Source organism: Mastacembelus armatus, chromosome 3 (genome assembly GCF_900324485.2).
Source record: "Mastacembelus armatus chromosome 3, fMasArm1.2, whole genome shotgun sequence".
Lineage (NCBI taxonomy): Eukaryota > Metazoa > Chordata > Actinopteri > Synbranchiformes > Mastacembelidae > Mastacembelus > Mastacembelus armatus.
Genome location: NC_046635.1, coordinates 15,333,708 through 15,348,492, shown reverse-complemented (window position 1 = coordinate 15,348,492; position 14,785 = coordinate 15,333,708). Strand labels below are relative to the sequence as shown.

The following is a 14,785-nucleotide window of genomic DNA, read 5'->3' as shown; positions in this document are numbered from 1 at the left end:
ACCAAATCAGACACAGAGAAAGATAATGAACATTTCAATATAAAAACATTCACACATACATACCTAGTAGTGAAGCGGGAAAGAAGGTTCTTTGTTGTGTGGTGTCTTCCTTTTTAGGGTAGGGGTCTGTTTCCCAAATAATGATGAACTCAGGTGTGTTGCCAGACATCTTAAGCTCATCCTGGACTGGTGGTCATTTTCCAGAATGTCTGCAGCACCTGTGAGGCACTAGTGCACAAAAAGTGACAAAAAGCACACTGTTATTAAAAACTTGAAAATGTTCTGTCAGAATGATGCTGCTTCTGTGATATATATCCCAATTTACAGATGCATTAGCAGTTTGTGTCTTACATTAAACAACCAAATATCATATAAGCTGCATTTATCAATTAAATTATCCGCGTTCCAAAAACTGTCCCTTCTGCGCTCTAAAGTTTTAAGAGCCAGTGACTTTTGCGCTAATTGCACGCATTTGCAATCCACTACCTTCTTAGCCTTTAACTATTCTGTTAGAGGTGATGCTTAACTTGTGCAAATGTGAAGAAAATGGGGGCCATATGGTGGAATACCACTAGCTGTCCTATTACCCACTCTCACCTTTGTTGGTGTTGCCTTGTTTCTTCGGTGCAGGTCAGTCTTCTCCTCTGCTCACTAGCTTGATAAAGACTGAAAATCACATAGGCAACATTTGCAATTTACTGCTGAATACAAGGGTCTCAGGCTCAGGCTGTGCTGCTGAAGACGCCTATAGAAAAATGACTCCAATCCAGCCAGTAACGTGCAATCAAATCAGACACAGAGAAAGATGATGAACACTGCGATATAAAACCATTCACACATACATACCTAGTAGAGAAGCAGGAAAGAAGGTTCTTTGTTGTGTGGTATCTTCCTTTTTAGGGTAGGGGTCTGTTTCCCAAATAATGTGAGAACTCAGGAGTGTTGCCAGACATCTTAGCTCATCCTGGACTGATGGTCATTTTCCAGAATGTCTGCAGCATCTGTGAGGCACTAGTGCACAAAAAGTGACAAAAAGTACACAGCTATTAACAAAGTAGAAGTACTAGGAAATTGTACTTAGATGTGGTTTTAGTAGAAGTGATAAAGCACATCTAAAGTGGTAGTGCTGCATGATTCCAGTCAAAATAAGAATCATAATTTATCATAAGTACTGAAGTGACAATATAATCTTCTTTGACGTCTAAAGCGTCAATGTTCTCTATCTCAAAAATGAATCATGCAGCTGTAGAACATATGAATCTGTGATGCTTACCTGAGCACCCCCACCTTTGTCTTCTCTGTGCATGTACTCAAAAAATAGGCAGTTACACCTTTTTTACTTTTTTCCTTGGAGGTGAGATCATCCCTCCATCCCACCCTCCCTCCCAGCCTGTGACAGACTGGAGCAGCCAGAGCAGGTGTTACAGCATGGCTGCCAAGGACGATCCCTCCCCCTTCTCAATTTTTAATTTCTGACTTTCATGTATTGACTAATGCTTTACTATGTAAGGAGTTGTTGATGAAGACTTTCTGTTCTTTTTCCCATCATACCAAGTGCTTGTAAAACATAAATAAATTTACTTTTAATAAGTTACACAAAGCCAACTTACATTCATGAATACAGTGGTAATGTGTAGTTTCACACTGATTATTGGTTTATACTTGTAACTTAAGTTTATGGTTTTTCAGTCTATTATGCAGTACACGGGATTGTGATAACTGTAATAAGTATGAAGCACGCCTGAATGGACACAGCGCTTTGGCTGAGAGATAAAAATGGGGTCCAAGAGCGTCTTCTTATCTGTGGTGGCAGTGGTAATGAGTTGCGTGTAACCTTTAGATTGAAACAGTTCAAGTATTGGCTTGCTTGATTTGGACAACAGATCTTCATTGAAATCTCCACAAACTATGATGAGATGATGATCCATGATCTCTAACGATTCTAAGAGGCTTTGCAGGTTTGATAAGAATGGGTGAATTCTGTAGTCCGGAGGCCTATAGACAGCAGCAATCAGAGCCTTGATTGGACCATCAGCCTTGATGACGATAAATTCAATATCAGTAGTGTTGTGCAAGTACCGCTTTTCATGAACTTGGATATGGTTTTTTACATAGACAGCGACCCCACCACCATCTTTGTTGGCCATGTGAGGGTAGTTCGCATACGAAACGTTTCTGTTACGTTTAAACATGTTGTAGCCTTCTAAATGGAGACTTTCACCAACAAGTGATCCTCTTAAATGGGTTTCTGTCAGACAAAGGACATCGGCAAGATGCAGTTCATGGTGACTTTGGATGTCTCCAATATGAGATGGCAGTCCTTCTGTGTTGTGATGGATGACAATAAGTGCATCTGGTCTGTTTAATGAGGCAGTGATATGAAACAAAGGCATTACCTGTTCTAAAGATGTTTTTGTCATGTTTTCAAGGGCTGCAGTAATTTCTGGATTGGCAAATATTTTTCTCTCATCCATCTCAAGAATATGGAGTCCACTAAGAGAGGTTACTCTACTAAGGGCCACGTAAGCCATGCCAGGTTCAAAGATGTGCTTTAGCGAAACTACTGCTGAGGGATTCGTCATACCTTGCACCTTATGTATTGTACATGCAAATGCAAGCTTTAAAGGAAACTGCCTTCGAACTATACCCTTTTGCTTCAGATTCTCCTCCTCTCTCTGAATGAACACAATATTATCAGTTGTACCCGTGTTACTCTGTTTGTTTGCCACGTTGTCACTGAACAATTCTAGACCAAGCTTAGTAATGTGTGGGCCACCACTATTTTCACTTGTCATTATTTTTGCTATTTTTGCAAATGTTCCATTGCAAAGACCAGATTGCACACTGATGTTTCTGGTGAGCATCACACGAGCACCTATGGCAACATTTATTGTATCGGGTAATTCTTTTTTGGTCCCTTGAAAAGGGATAGTTTGTCTCATCATTCTACCAGTCTTGGGATCTTTTTTATAGTCGTCTGCATCTATTCTGATGATGTCAGAGTGAAATAGCGCTAATGATTCAGAGTTGTGTTTTTCAACCTGTTTATTCGTAGCATAAATGTGCAGTGTGTCTTTTGGACAATGTTCTGAGTCAGTGATAGCCTGTGAAAGCAAAGCTCTGTCTTCCTCTGACAATGCATCTGACTTTTCTTTCACACGGATTCGATTTAGCATCTCAGCAAAAGTGACGTCATCTTTTTGACGCATAATTTCAGTCAGTGTGATCATCTGAAAATGGTCTCGCCACAGGTCAATCTGCATTGGTTCATATACGCATAGAGGTTTAGCCTGTCTGACAGGTGGTAACTGATAGAAGTCTCCAACAGCAAGAACTGACATTCCACCAAAAGGTCTCTGAATTCCTTTGATTTGTTTTAATCTTGCATCTACATAGGCAAAGAGAGACTTTGAGACCATGGACACTTCATCAATGATCAGTATTTCTGCATTTGAAAGCTCTGCCCTGACTTCATCTAATTTATTGCCAAGACCCTGGAATGGAGGCTTTAAACTTCTTGGCAGCTTAAGGAGATAATGCAGTGTTGTACCTGAAATATTGAATGCTGCAGTTCCAGTGAATGCAGCTAGTAGAACAGTAGGTTTAGATATGTCTGCTTCCTCTGCATTTCTTGGTAGTTTTCTCAGTATTTTCGATGTCTCTGCATGGATGCATTTGATAAGGTGTGACTTTCCTGTTCCAGCACCACCATTAATGTAAAAGTAAAACTGTTCTGGATTTAAACCAGACACACGCTTTATGCACCAGTCTCTTATGGCATAGAAAACAGATGCTTGCTTTTGGTTCAAATTCCGATACATCTGCAGTAGCAATGTCGGGTCCATCTCAGGGGCTTCTCTCACGATTGCAGCTTCTGACCTTGCTTCTGATCTAGGTTGAAAGTCTGGCACATCCTCTTGTATGCTGTCATTTTCAATATGTTTAGCCTTAAGTTCTTCAATACACTCTAACCTTTGTAGTTCAGATTCAGGAGCCAGATTGCACCATTCATCTCTCAGGCCACCATTCTGTTCATACTCTTCAATGGCATTTTCAATGTCCTGTCTATGTTTTTCGTACTTCTCTTTGTTTCGTCTGACAATGTCACGCACGCGTTCAGGCTGCTCTGAACCTGGTAGGTGAACAGCAGCATAATCATGGAAGGACTGGTAAGTAGGGAAGTTGCAGGTTTTAAGCTGAGCCTTTGAGCGATGTGGAAGGTAAAGCTTAAGCAATGTGCCATGAAACTCCTCTGGATATTTTTCCTGAGAAACACGGTGATACCTAATGACAGCAGGTTTACCATTTGTTCTCCTTTGAACATATCCCATGCCATTCAATAGTGGCAGAACATTTTTACCTTTAACTTGTTTTCCATAGACACTTCTACACGTGGCAGCAAAATCAGCCAAACACATTGTTTCAAACTCTGGCGTTTCAGGTCTGGATTTATACTTATCAGTCAAACTGGTCATCCACACTTTAACAGAGTCTGGTGTTTTGTTCTCTAGTAATGAGAGGGGGTAACTCATTTTGAGGGCATTGTCATCTGTCTGTACAAATACTACACTGCGTGAAGACTGTTTCATGTGTAATCCACAAGCACGAGCCACACACTCTTGGGCACTGACCTCTCGTTTTTTGGAGTACGCCTGCATAATTAGCTTCATTTCCTCGCTTTCATTGACACTTTCATAACGCGAGTTTTTTATTAGTGTTTTAAGGTACTCACTTAAACCGTGTTCGATTTGCTTATGTAAGAACAAATGTAAAAGATGCAGGAATATGGGTTGAGAATGAACTGCAAATCAAAATTTCCATCCCAGGCTTCAAGGAGATATGGATTGTATCCATTTACCCAGCAATCTTTTGGCTCACGCTTCAGTATCACTGCACTGGATGAGACTGTCATACACAAATATTGTGTGTATTCATCAACAGTGAGCTCACACATAGCAAGAATGCGCTCTAAACTCAGAGATGCAGTTTCAGATTCATGAAGCAACCTACTCAGGTTTCTGAGCTTTGTTTTTGCTGTTAACTCTCTATCTGGATCAACATTTTCTGAGGGTCTTATTATCATGGTTTTTAGGGAAGGTTGTTTTGGAAATCCAAATCGGCAGCTAGAGCCAAGATTTTTAACACATGTTTTGGAGTGACGTTTGCTGTGCATCTGAACTTCTGTGACTTTTTTGTACAGTTCCGGTTCCGTGTTTGGATCAGGAAGTTCAGCTGTAATGTATTTGGACACAAAATCACACACCGTCTGATCAGAGTCTTCTTCAAACACAGGGGCACCTTCCACCCATAAGAGACCATGTATGTGTGGGCTTCCTCTGTGCTGAAATTCCAACCGGTAGAAGTAGTCAACCACTTTGCCAACTGGCTGTGCAGGAGACAGGATCAACTCTCTGAACAGAGCCTCAACACGTTTGTCAAACATGCGCATTGTTGTGACAGGATTGCTTCGCAATATCTCACACTTGGAGGACCAGTCAAGTTCATCAAAATTAACTTGTTCGCCTTGCTGAGTCTTAATGGCTGTGATAACCTCTTTCCAACGCATTTCAGCAGCAGAGAATGTACAAAAGAATGTGGGTGTTCCCAACTGTCTGATCATGGCAAAGAGGTCTTTAGTGGTTTTTTCCCAATAGGCTGGGGTGCCTCTCAATGGCATCATAAATCGGACTGCATCTTTATTACGCACTAGTCTTTCAACCTCACATTTATCTTTTAACATGGCATTGTTTATTTTGCGGCCATCTCTGGTAAAGGGCCTACCTTTACGCAACTGTATTCTCATGCTGGAAGTGGCCAGATGTATTTCAGTCACAAACTGAGCAAAGAACAAGTAGTTTGTATCTCTAGCAAAACGATCATCGACACAGCAGAGCCTAGTTTTGAAATAACTGCAGGGTGTTAATCTAATAGGTCTGTTTTCGTCTAGTGTATTCTCACCAGTGGGAAACTGAACAGGGAAAGCCATGGCCTCCAGTTTAGGCGTTTTGAAAAAGCTCACCGGTTTGTTTCCTTCAGCAGGGGCAACAGAATAGATTCCCTCGCCAAAATTTAGTATCTCCTCTGAAACATCAGGTGGCTGAAGACATGACTCAAGAGCAATACCACCATTAGGTTCCTCACTTTCCTGCTGCACGTTATCCAACTGCTCCTTCGACTGATCGTCGTCATGTAACTGATGGTGCACACTTTGATCATTGTTTTCAGGATCACTTTGTGCCTCGCAAAGCCCATCATTATTAAATCTGTCAATTTCCATCAAATGTTCCTCGTTATAATCACAATCATCCATGTCTTTTTCATCCTCATCACTGTCATCATTATCCTCATCAAGTGTTGGGTCACATAACTGAGCCTCATCTCTTATTGTTACGTCTTCATACTGTGGATGGATTTCTTTTAGTTTAAGCAATGCTTTCACAAGTTTTGTCCAAGTCACAGTTTGGAAAATCTGATGTCCTTTGTAACTCAGTCTCCTCTTTAGCTTCACTCTCATCACTTGAGACTCACTTCTCAGTCTAGGTAAGGCACTGACTGTCTCTTGCACCTCAGAGGGGACACAGACCACATTGCCATGAATGGCTCTTTGTTGACCTTTGGGAAGTGGAATAATTTTGGCAAATGCTATACATTTGGCAATCAGATGCCTCTCCAGTATGTTCAGGTCACACAGTTCAGGTGGAATAGCTGCAAGCTCTAAATTATTAGCCATGGCAATGGATGGCATATTACCATTCTTAAGGTGATCATGGCAAGTATAACATATCCATTCTCTCTTTCGCTCATTTGGTACTGTGCACTGTTGTGAGATTTGGCATTCGTTACTACAAACATGAACGTACATCCCTGTGAGGCAAGTTTCAGAAACATCTGGGTTTTTAACATAATTTGTCCTATTGCAAGGTTTTACCTGATTTGAAAACAATGCTCTGTGACAAACGGTACAAACATATGTTGGCCCATTTTTTATTTGTGACTGAAAAACCTCTATGGCTTTTCTAATCACACTGTCATTGCTCTGTTTATGTTGTCGTCTCATTTGCCTGTACTTTTGCTTTATTTTCAGTGCACATAACATGTTATGCATGATCCTATATCGAGAGTTTTTTCTGTATTTGTTTTGCATAAGACGGTTCATTACTTGTTTTTGGTGTGATCTAAATATAGGGTCATTTGCATACCGCTTAGTAACATAAGCCTTTTGTCTGAGCCTGAACTCAGAATCTTGAGAGTAGCGACGGTTTATGTAAAACCTCTGCCTCTGTTTAAACTCAGAATCTTGAGAGTAGCGACGGTTTATGTAAAACCTCTGCCTCTGTTTAAACTCAGAATCTTCAGAGTAGCGACGGTTCATGTAAAACCTCTGCCTCTGTTTAAACTCAGAATCTTGAGAGTAGCGACGGTTCATGTAAAACCTCTGCCTCTGTTTAAACTCAGAATCTTGAGAGTAGCGACGGTTTATGTAAAACCTCTGCCTCTGTTTAAACTCAGAATCTTCAGAGTAGCGGCGGTTTATGTAAAATCTCTGCCTCTGTTTAAACTCAGAATCTTGTCTGTAACGAGTGACTGTATTCGATTTTTTATGCTCTTTGTATAATTTATCTGTAGCATACTTTTCCCGCTCTTTCATATTTTTATCACGTGCAACTTTTGGTTTTTCCATCCCAGTTCTCCTTTTAAACTTTCTCCTTTTCTCTTTATTAAGCTTAGACAACTCTAGCATAGGGTGGATACATTGCGGTATCTCTGATGAAGGTTGTTCAACAATACCTTTGCTGGTGTCTTTATTAAGCACTGATTTATTTGCGTCAGATGCAATATGAACAGTGTGTGTCATTAACTGTGTAACTGAGCAGGATGACACTGACGTCTCCATTTCAGCCAGTGGATTAGACATAGTGTAAAGGGCCTGCTCCCTTGTGTCAGAAACAGCCATATCTTCAGTACAATCTACATGTGGCAAATTGTCTTCCATAGGGACCTCATCTATACTCTGAAAAAGCACAGGCATCAGCTCAAAAGGAGCATATGGGCTAGTACCTAGTACACTGAAAGATGTGACAAGTTTTGCTATGAGATCACTTAAATCTGTGAACAGAAGCATGACAGCTGTGCCACCACCATTTGGTCCAAAGGGTAGCCCATCAGGTCCTCTAGGGTGTGGGTCAAAAAAGCCATACCTTCCTTGCTGGTCTCGGAAAACCGCGATGCACAAGGAACTCATTATCAACAATGTATAGTTCACCCCTGATGACAAACACTGAAGTCTGTTTGCAAGGGTCAGGTTGTCATCTACACCAGTAGAAGCTGTAAATCTGCCATAAATGGACTCACACTTTGTCATTATGTGCTGCTCTCTGTAGCCAAAAAGAATCTCAGGAATTTCATCTGTATTTAAGTATCTGTGAACTTTTCGCCCATCAGCTTCTAACTGACCCAGAGTAAGAGTATACATTGCATGGCCTCTATCTAAAACAAGATCAAGATCTGCACCCTGAAGGTGTCCCAACTCATGTAAAAAAGCTAGAAATGTCACAGAGTTACAGGTGCATTGACTGTTGTTTGAATCACCATACTGATAATGCCTCTGACTGCGTGATGCTAACACATATGTAACTTTAGCATTGGAAGGCTCAGGAAAGCTTACCTCTGTGCTGCTATGAGGAGGACAACTCACTGTCAGTTCAGCTGCTGTTGAGTGTTGAAACTCACCAAACTTCTGCCAGCGCCTTTTTGCAGATTGAGACTTCTTTCCTTTCCTTGGCATGGTTACAAGGATTTCAAATGGGATTTGTCAGATATCAGACTTTATATATGCAGTATTATGCTTAGTATTTAGGGCTGTTTAGTGGTTTCCCACAGAGCCAGCGAACTCAGAAAAGGCTTGTTCAGGCTTAGTAAGTAGATGGATCAACAAAATCAGTTTGGGCTGTTTAGTGGTTTCTCACAGAGCCAGCGAACTCAGAATGGGGCTGTTTAGTGGTTTCCCACAGAGCCAGCGAACTCAGAAAAGGCTTGTTCAGGCTTAGTAAGTAGATGGATCAACAAAATCAGTTTGGGCTGTTTAGTGGTTTCTCACAGAGCCAGCGAACTCAGAATGGGGCTGTTTAGTGGTTTCCCACAGAGCCAGCGAACTCGAAAGCGTGAAATAAAGGAAGGAGAAAGAAGGAAGAGACAACAGGTAGAGCAGGACAGAGGAAAGCAGGTTTGGGGTTGGGATGGGACAAGCACTTGTTTCTCGAAGATCACGCTTCCTTGCAGAATATAACAAACAAAAAAACAATGATTTCAGAAAAATAATTACTGAAGATTAGTGAATTTGTCAGAATGTTAGAACAAATGCCATGCTTGTAATATGCTTTGTACTGAAGTTTAATTTTACCCTATCTAAAGAAAAAAAACAATTTTAGAAAATAGGCATTTTCCTTTACTCACCACAGGTCGTCCTCCCTTTGCCTAGAAAAGGAACACGTGAAAGCTTTTTTTCTTTCTACATGCATGAATGTCTGTGTGTTAGGTGGCAAAATATTGCCTAACATGTTAGTACTTCACCACAAGGTCTCACCAAACACACAGACCTGCAGCTCTTTGTCAGAGCACCCCCTTAACAATGACAAACTTAAATTAAATTAATTTAAATTAACAATAAAAATTTAAGAAGCTTATTTTGATAATTTCCTGATTTATATACCTAGCATGTGTTTGTGTTACAATGGCTAAATATAACATTATCTGCTATTAGCATTGTTGCTAATATTACCTAATATAAACCTACAGAGACATCCCCACTATTGGTTGAAGTTCTCATTGGTTATCACGCCAGTTTCATGTCATTTTAAACAACCAAACTTGTATTTAGTAAAGGTAAATATTGAGCAGTCAGGACTGTGAGTGAGAGGCTGAGCAAGAAAATATTATGTTTTTTGTTTTTTACTAGGAAACAAACTGTTGAGCTAGCTACCGTTTTGCCCGTTAAAATGGCTAAATACAGCCTTTTCTACCATTAGCATCTTTGCCCGCCAATATTAGCCAATATAACAGTAATAAACACACATAGAGACAACGTTCCCTTTATTGTTTGAACATAATATTTGCTATCACACCGGTTTCAGGTCATTTTAAACAACCCAGTCTCTATTTCGTCCAGGTAAACAAGAGTTTTGACTCTGTCGAAATACTCACCTCAGCACTCGGAGCAGAATGAGCCGTTGGTCCGACGTTTCCTTGTTGTATCTGAAGTGGCGTTCAGGGCCACTCGGAAATTTCATAAACTTGAGTTCAAAACAATAACATAATACAAAACTGAATAAAACACCTATTTTCTGCATTTCTACAATAATATTTTACTATTTAATATTGAAGGCAGGCAAACCCCACACATATTCATCTGTGAGCAATATAAATATACTCCGCTTCAGGAAGAGTGACACAAGCTCCGAAGTCTCGGTATCATTTGCCCATCACTACCAAATAGCAAACTTGACATCCAATCACAGAATCAATCATCTAATAAAAGGCATCGATTGAACCATACATATTTATATTGCTCCAATTGAATATTGCGTTGTTATGGGAAATGCAGTCAGGTAGTGTCATTTTGACCTCACTTTCTCACCTGAACCTGGTTGTTTTCTTTGAAAAAAAAATCTATCTTTAATGTAAACATAAAACTGAATTTTCTTTTATCTGTTAATGACAAATGATAATTCCAATCCCTTCTGGTATGTTATCTTCACACAAACCAAAATAATAAGGTGCATATAGTCTAAATATGTCCCTGCAGCAATCGCTAGCTCTCTCGCTCTCGGGCAGGAAGCAAGTGCTGCAAGCTAGCGCTGGCAATACGGGATAAGATTAAAGGAAAAATAACGTTTCTTAATCGCCTAATGAAAATTCACAATACGCCAGTCAATGTGCTCCGATGTTCACGTCAAGTATCTGTGAACACACACACACACACACACACACACACACACACACGTAACGAGCTGCCAATGAAGCAAGAAGGGCTGTTCCTTGCTAGCAGATCGTCAACTATAACTTAACTGAAAACTGAGCAAAGCTCCTCACTTAACGTTACCATGATTGTTACACACATTTTGGTTAGTATTAAGGAATATTTGTAATTTCATAGCCATGTGTATTCCTAATAAAAACAATACGAGTAATGTAGCGTAACTGTGTCCAATTCGGATCGCTTTTTAGCTAACATTCTATTAAAATTTTTCTTTAAATACTAATATATTTGATCAAATAAAGTTTCCAGCTGAGTTAATAGCATATAATTAAAGTGTAGGTTATTACCTTTCTAACCATATATAGTTTTATTTATTTAGTCAACATTTGTTATTACCGGAGATGAGAAAAGTGCCCTATCGCGGTTGTTTTGGCCGTGCGCAACTATTGTCCAATTGTGACCGCCCACGTCTGCTCGCTGCATCCACTTTGTCCTGCTGATTTTTTGGGGGTTATTAGCTTGTTCCTCATCAGACTGAGTTTACCACAATACTTTCAACACATCCGGCTGCAAATATTTGTTCAATAGGCCTTTATGCTTCAATGATCATTAAGAAACAAAAACGTCAAGTGGATTCTTTAAAAGCTTTTCCGCGGCTGCAACTTTCCTCTTGTCATCCTACTTATCTACTTGTTTCCAAGCAGGTTTATGTGACATTATCGTATACTTTAATTAGCTAGACAAAATAGCGTCAAGCTAGCTACAAAATGCACTCGTTTGAGAGCAGATCTCCCGAGTATAGCAAAAATAAAGGCACACTTTAGCCGGGAAAAGAGCGTCGCCCAAGCGCGATCTAAGCATTCTCGCAGCTTTTAGCCGTCAAAGTCACTTTAATATAAATTTTAGACAGTTAAATATCCATAAAAATATATGAAATTTGGCATATAAATAGTTTAATATGTGTAAATTACTCCCACTTACCGGTTAGTTGTAACGGTTGGCGTCAATGCTCGCGAGAAGACCGGAAAGTGCATTAGACCGGATGTGGTCACAATTGGACAATAGCTGCGAGGGGGCGATCCGAACAGGTACGAAGCACAGACAGCCACTTTGTTTTGAGCTGTTACTATGGTGACCTAAGCCCAGAGTGGGAGGGGGACTGACGCAGCTGTTAGCACACGCTGAGTGAAGCAGAAGCTAACAAAACTTCACCTCACAAAACGGACTACTACAGAAAAACTATAAGACCTATCGAAATAATTCTTTCACTAACAGAACCAGGAGGCTTCAACGAAGAGACTGATCCGCTTGTTGTGAAGATATTCCAAAAAATGAAGGATTCGTAGCGAGTTAAAAACAGCCTTCATTTGCATTTTCCCCAAAAATGCTACGGCTGTTTTAGAATGGGAGTGAATGAGAGATTGAGCCGTCACTCTCTGCCTATTTGGCCACGTTGTGGAAAAACCGTAGGTCCTATGAAAAGAAGAAAAGCATTGCCTGAAAGAGGACAAAAATCTCTACTACTTTTGAGAAAATGGTGTGAGAAGAGTCAAAATTGTGGCCGTGACGGCGAGTTAGAGAGAAAAGTTTTCAATAAACTTAACAGCTTCTCCCGCTCTAGCCGTGACGTCACACGCTCTAGCTCTCTCCCATACACACCAATGTAAAATTCAGAAATTTCCTAAAAAAACCATAAAACTTAAACTGCCATTAAAGAAAAACCATAACAGATATCAAAAAGCTGAATACAAGACTAATAGATTAATGCCTTCTGACCCGTTTAAAGGTCGAATGGTGTTTCTAGCTGAAAGTATGCTGACACAGTTAAAGCTGAAAGAGGACAAAGTTGAAGGGGATTTTAACATTCTCTCCATTCATTCCTATGGGAAAAAATTCCAACAAAACCTGTAATATTTCAGAAATTATGAAAGATATCGCTGAAAAAAGTAGAAGCACCCATCTCCTCATCGAGCTGAACGCGACGGTGTTTGAATGACGTTTCTACGTCGAACGGTGTAGGACTAGATAGCGACCGAAAAACGGCGGAATAAAAAGAAAAAGAAAAAAAATAATAAAGAGAAAAAACGAAGAACATATCTTGGGATTGCTGCTTTGCACAGCAATCCCAACAATTAATAGAGTGCTTCCTAATGACATAGCCTAAAGCCTAGGTCACCAACAGGCGGACCGCGGTCCGGGTGTGGACCCAAAAGCTGCGCCATACGGACCTGGACTTACAGCCAAAAGAGAAGGTTATGATTTAAAACCTAACGGGGCGCTTTTATTTCTACCGGCTTTTGTAGACTTTACAGTAGTGGAAATGCACAGACCAATTGCATGCGAGTTGAGCCATCCCACGTGATACCACTCAGCCAATCAAGTCTGTGCATTCCAGGCGGTAAACATTACGACTCTACAGTTGTGGTGGGCGATATTGCAAGCTTTGGTGTCGATGTGATATCAAGTAAATACTGGGCTAGTGTCACCGATATTGATACAGATTCCGATACTTTTTGACAATTAATGCATTATCAAACATAAATACATTTTCATGACTTTCAGGTGTCTTGTGTTTTGTTTTAAATTGTATTATTAATTTATTAAAACCCAGACAAAGTAAAAAGAAAGAACTTTATTAACCTAATACAAGTTTTTGTTCAATAACAAAAGAACAGACTTTTTGTCTTCCACAAAGTGCACAAAATTATCATTCAAAAATATTAAAACTTCTTTAGTAGAATACTTCCTAAATAAACAAAGTCGACAAAACAAATCTTATAAAACAAAGAACAAATTCTCTTTTTTCAAGTATAATACAAAAATAAAATAAAACAAAATGTCTTCCCTTCATTGCACATATTTTCTGGCTTTGAAAAAGTTATTTAAACAAACAGTTGGTAAAAAATAAACAATAAATAATAATACTACAATAAATGTTGGGACTGTTGTTTCATTTTCGGCTTGAAAATATAACCACATGCTGCTCCTCTTTCTTGCTTCCATACTTCTGCTTCGTCTCTGTGTCCTCCTCCTGCTTGTTTGTTTGCTGGCACGAGTTGCTGCGTCACGTGAGATATCAAAGCAAGAGGGAGGGGGGAGGGGAGGGGTGTTGGTGTGTACCTGCTTTGCTCTACAAGACCGGCATACAGGCACAGGCACGCCACTTACACACAAAGGCACTTACTTAGAGATGCAGACAGACAAGATAGTTAGGTTGCCTCTTTGAAAAAAATGGCAGCAGTGCATACAGGAGTAAAAATTCAACCAAAGTATCGATATTTTTATCGGGGTATCGACTGATATCAATACTAGCGTTGGTATCGATATTAGGATTGAGCCGCCCACCCCTACTCTACAGTGTAAACAGCGCTAGAGGCAAGTTACACATGAAAAGATGGTTACAAAGAAAAAGAAAAAAGGCGATACATGTAGAAAACAAAGGGAGAGAAACGGGCGAGTGAGACAGAGAAAGAGAGAGAAACATAAGGAACAAATGGCGCCCTCCTAAAAAATAAAAGTGGACAGCGAAAATAGAGCATTTAATCCGGAATGGACAGACTCATTTCTGTTCATACTTCCCACTGGGAACACTAAACCAGTGTGTCTCTAATGTTCAGAAACCGTGGCACTTATTAAAAGTGCTAATGTGAAACGCCATTATGAGACACAACATAAAGATTGTTGATAAAACTACTAGGCTACTTAAATATATATCACACTAACTAGTTAGACATTATGATCTTCCGGACCTTTGCTTGAAGAAATTTTCTCTAACTGGACCTCTTTAAATTTTAGTTGAATACCCCTGGC

General features: G+C 40.0%; 1 protein-coding gene and 1 long non-coding RNA gene across 2 annotated transcripts in view; one reads left to right on the top strand and one right to left on the bottom strand.

Annotated features, from left to right (window-relative positions):
- Positions 1 to 1,172, bottom strand: part of LOC113122615 (uncharacterized) — a 68,753-nt gene extending 67,581 nt beyond the window's left edge. The window contains exons 1-2 of the long non-coding RNA XR_004463050.1: positions 847 to 1,172; positions 598 to 666 (exon numbers count right to left, since the gene is read on the bottom strand). This is a non-coding gene — a long non-coding RNA (uncharacterized LOC113122615). The remainder of the gene's footprint in view (positions 1 to 597; positions 667 to 846) is intronic.
- The window catches only part of LOC113138270 (CUB and sushi domain-containing protein 1), a 950,854-nt gene that overhangs the window by 87,035 nt on the left and 849,034 nt on the right, over positions 1 to 14,785 (top strand). The window lies entirely within an intron of this gene.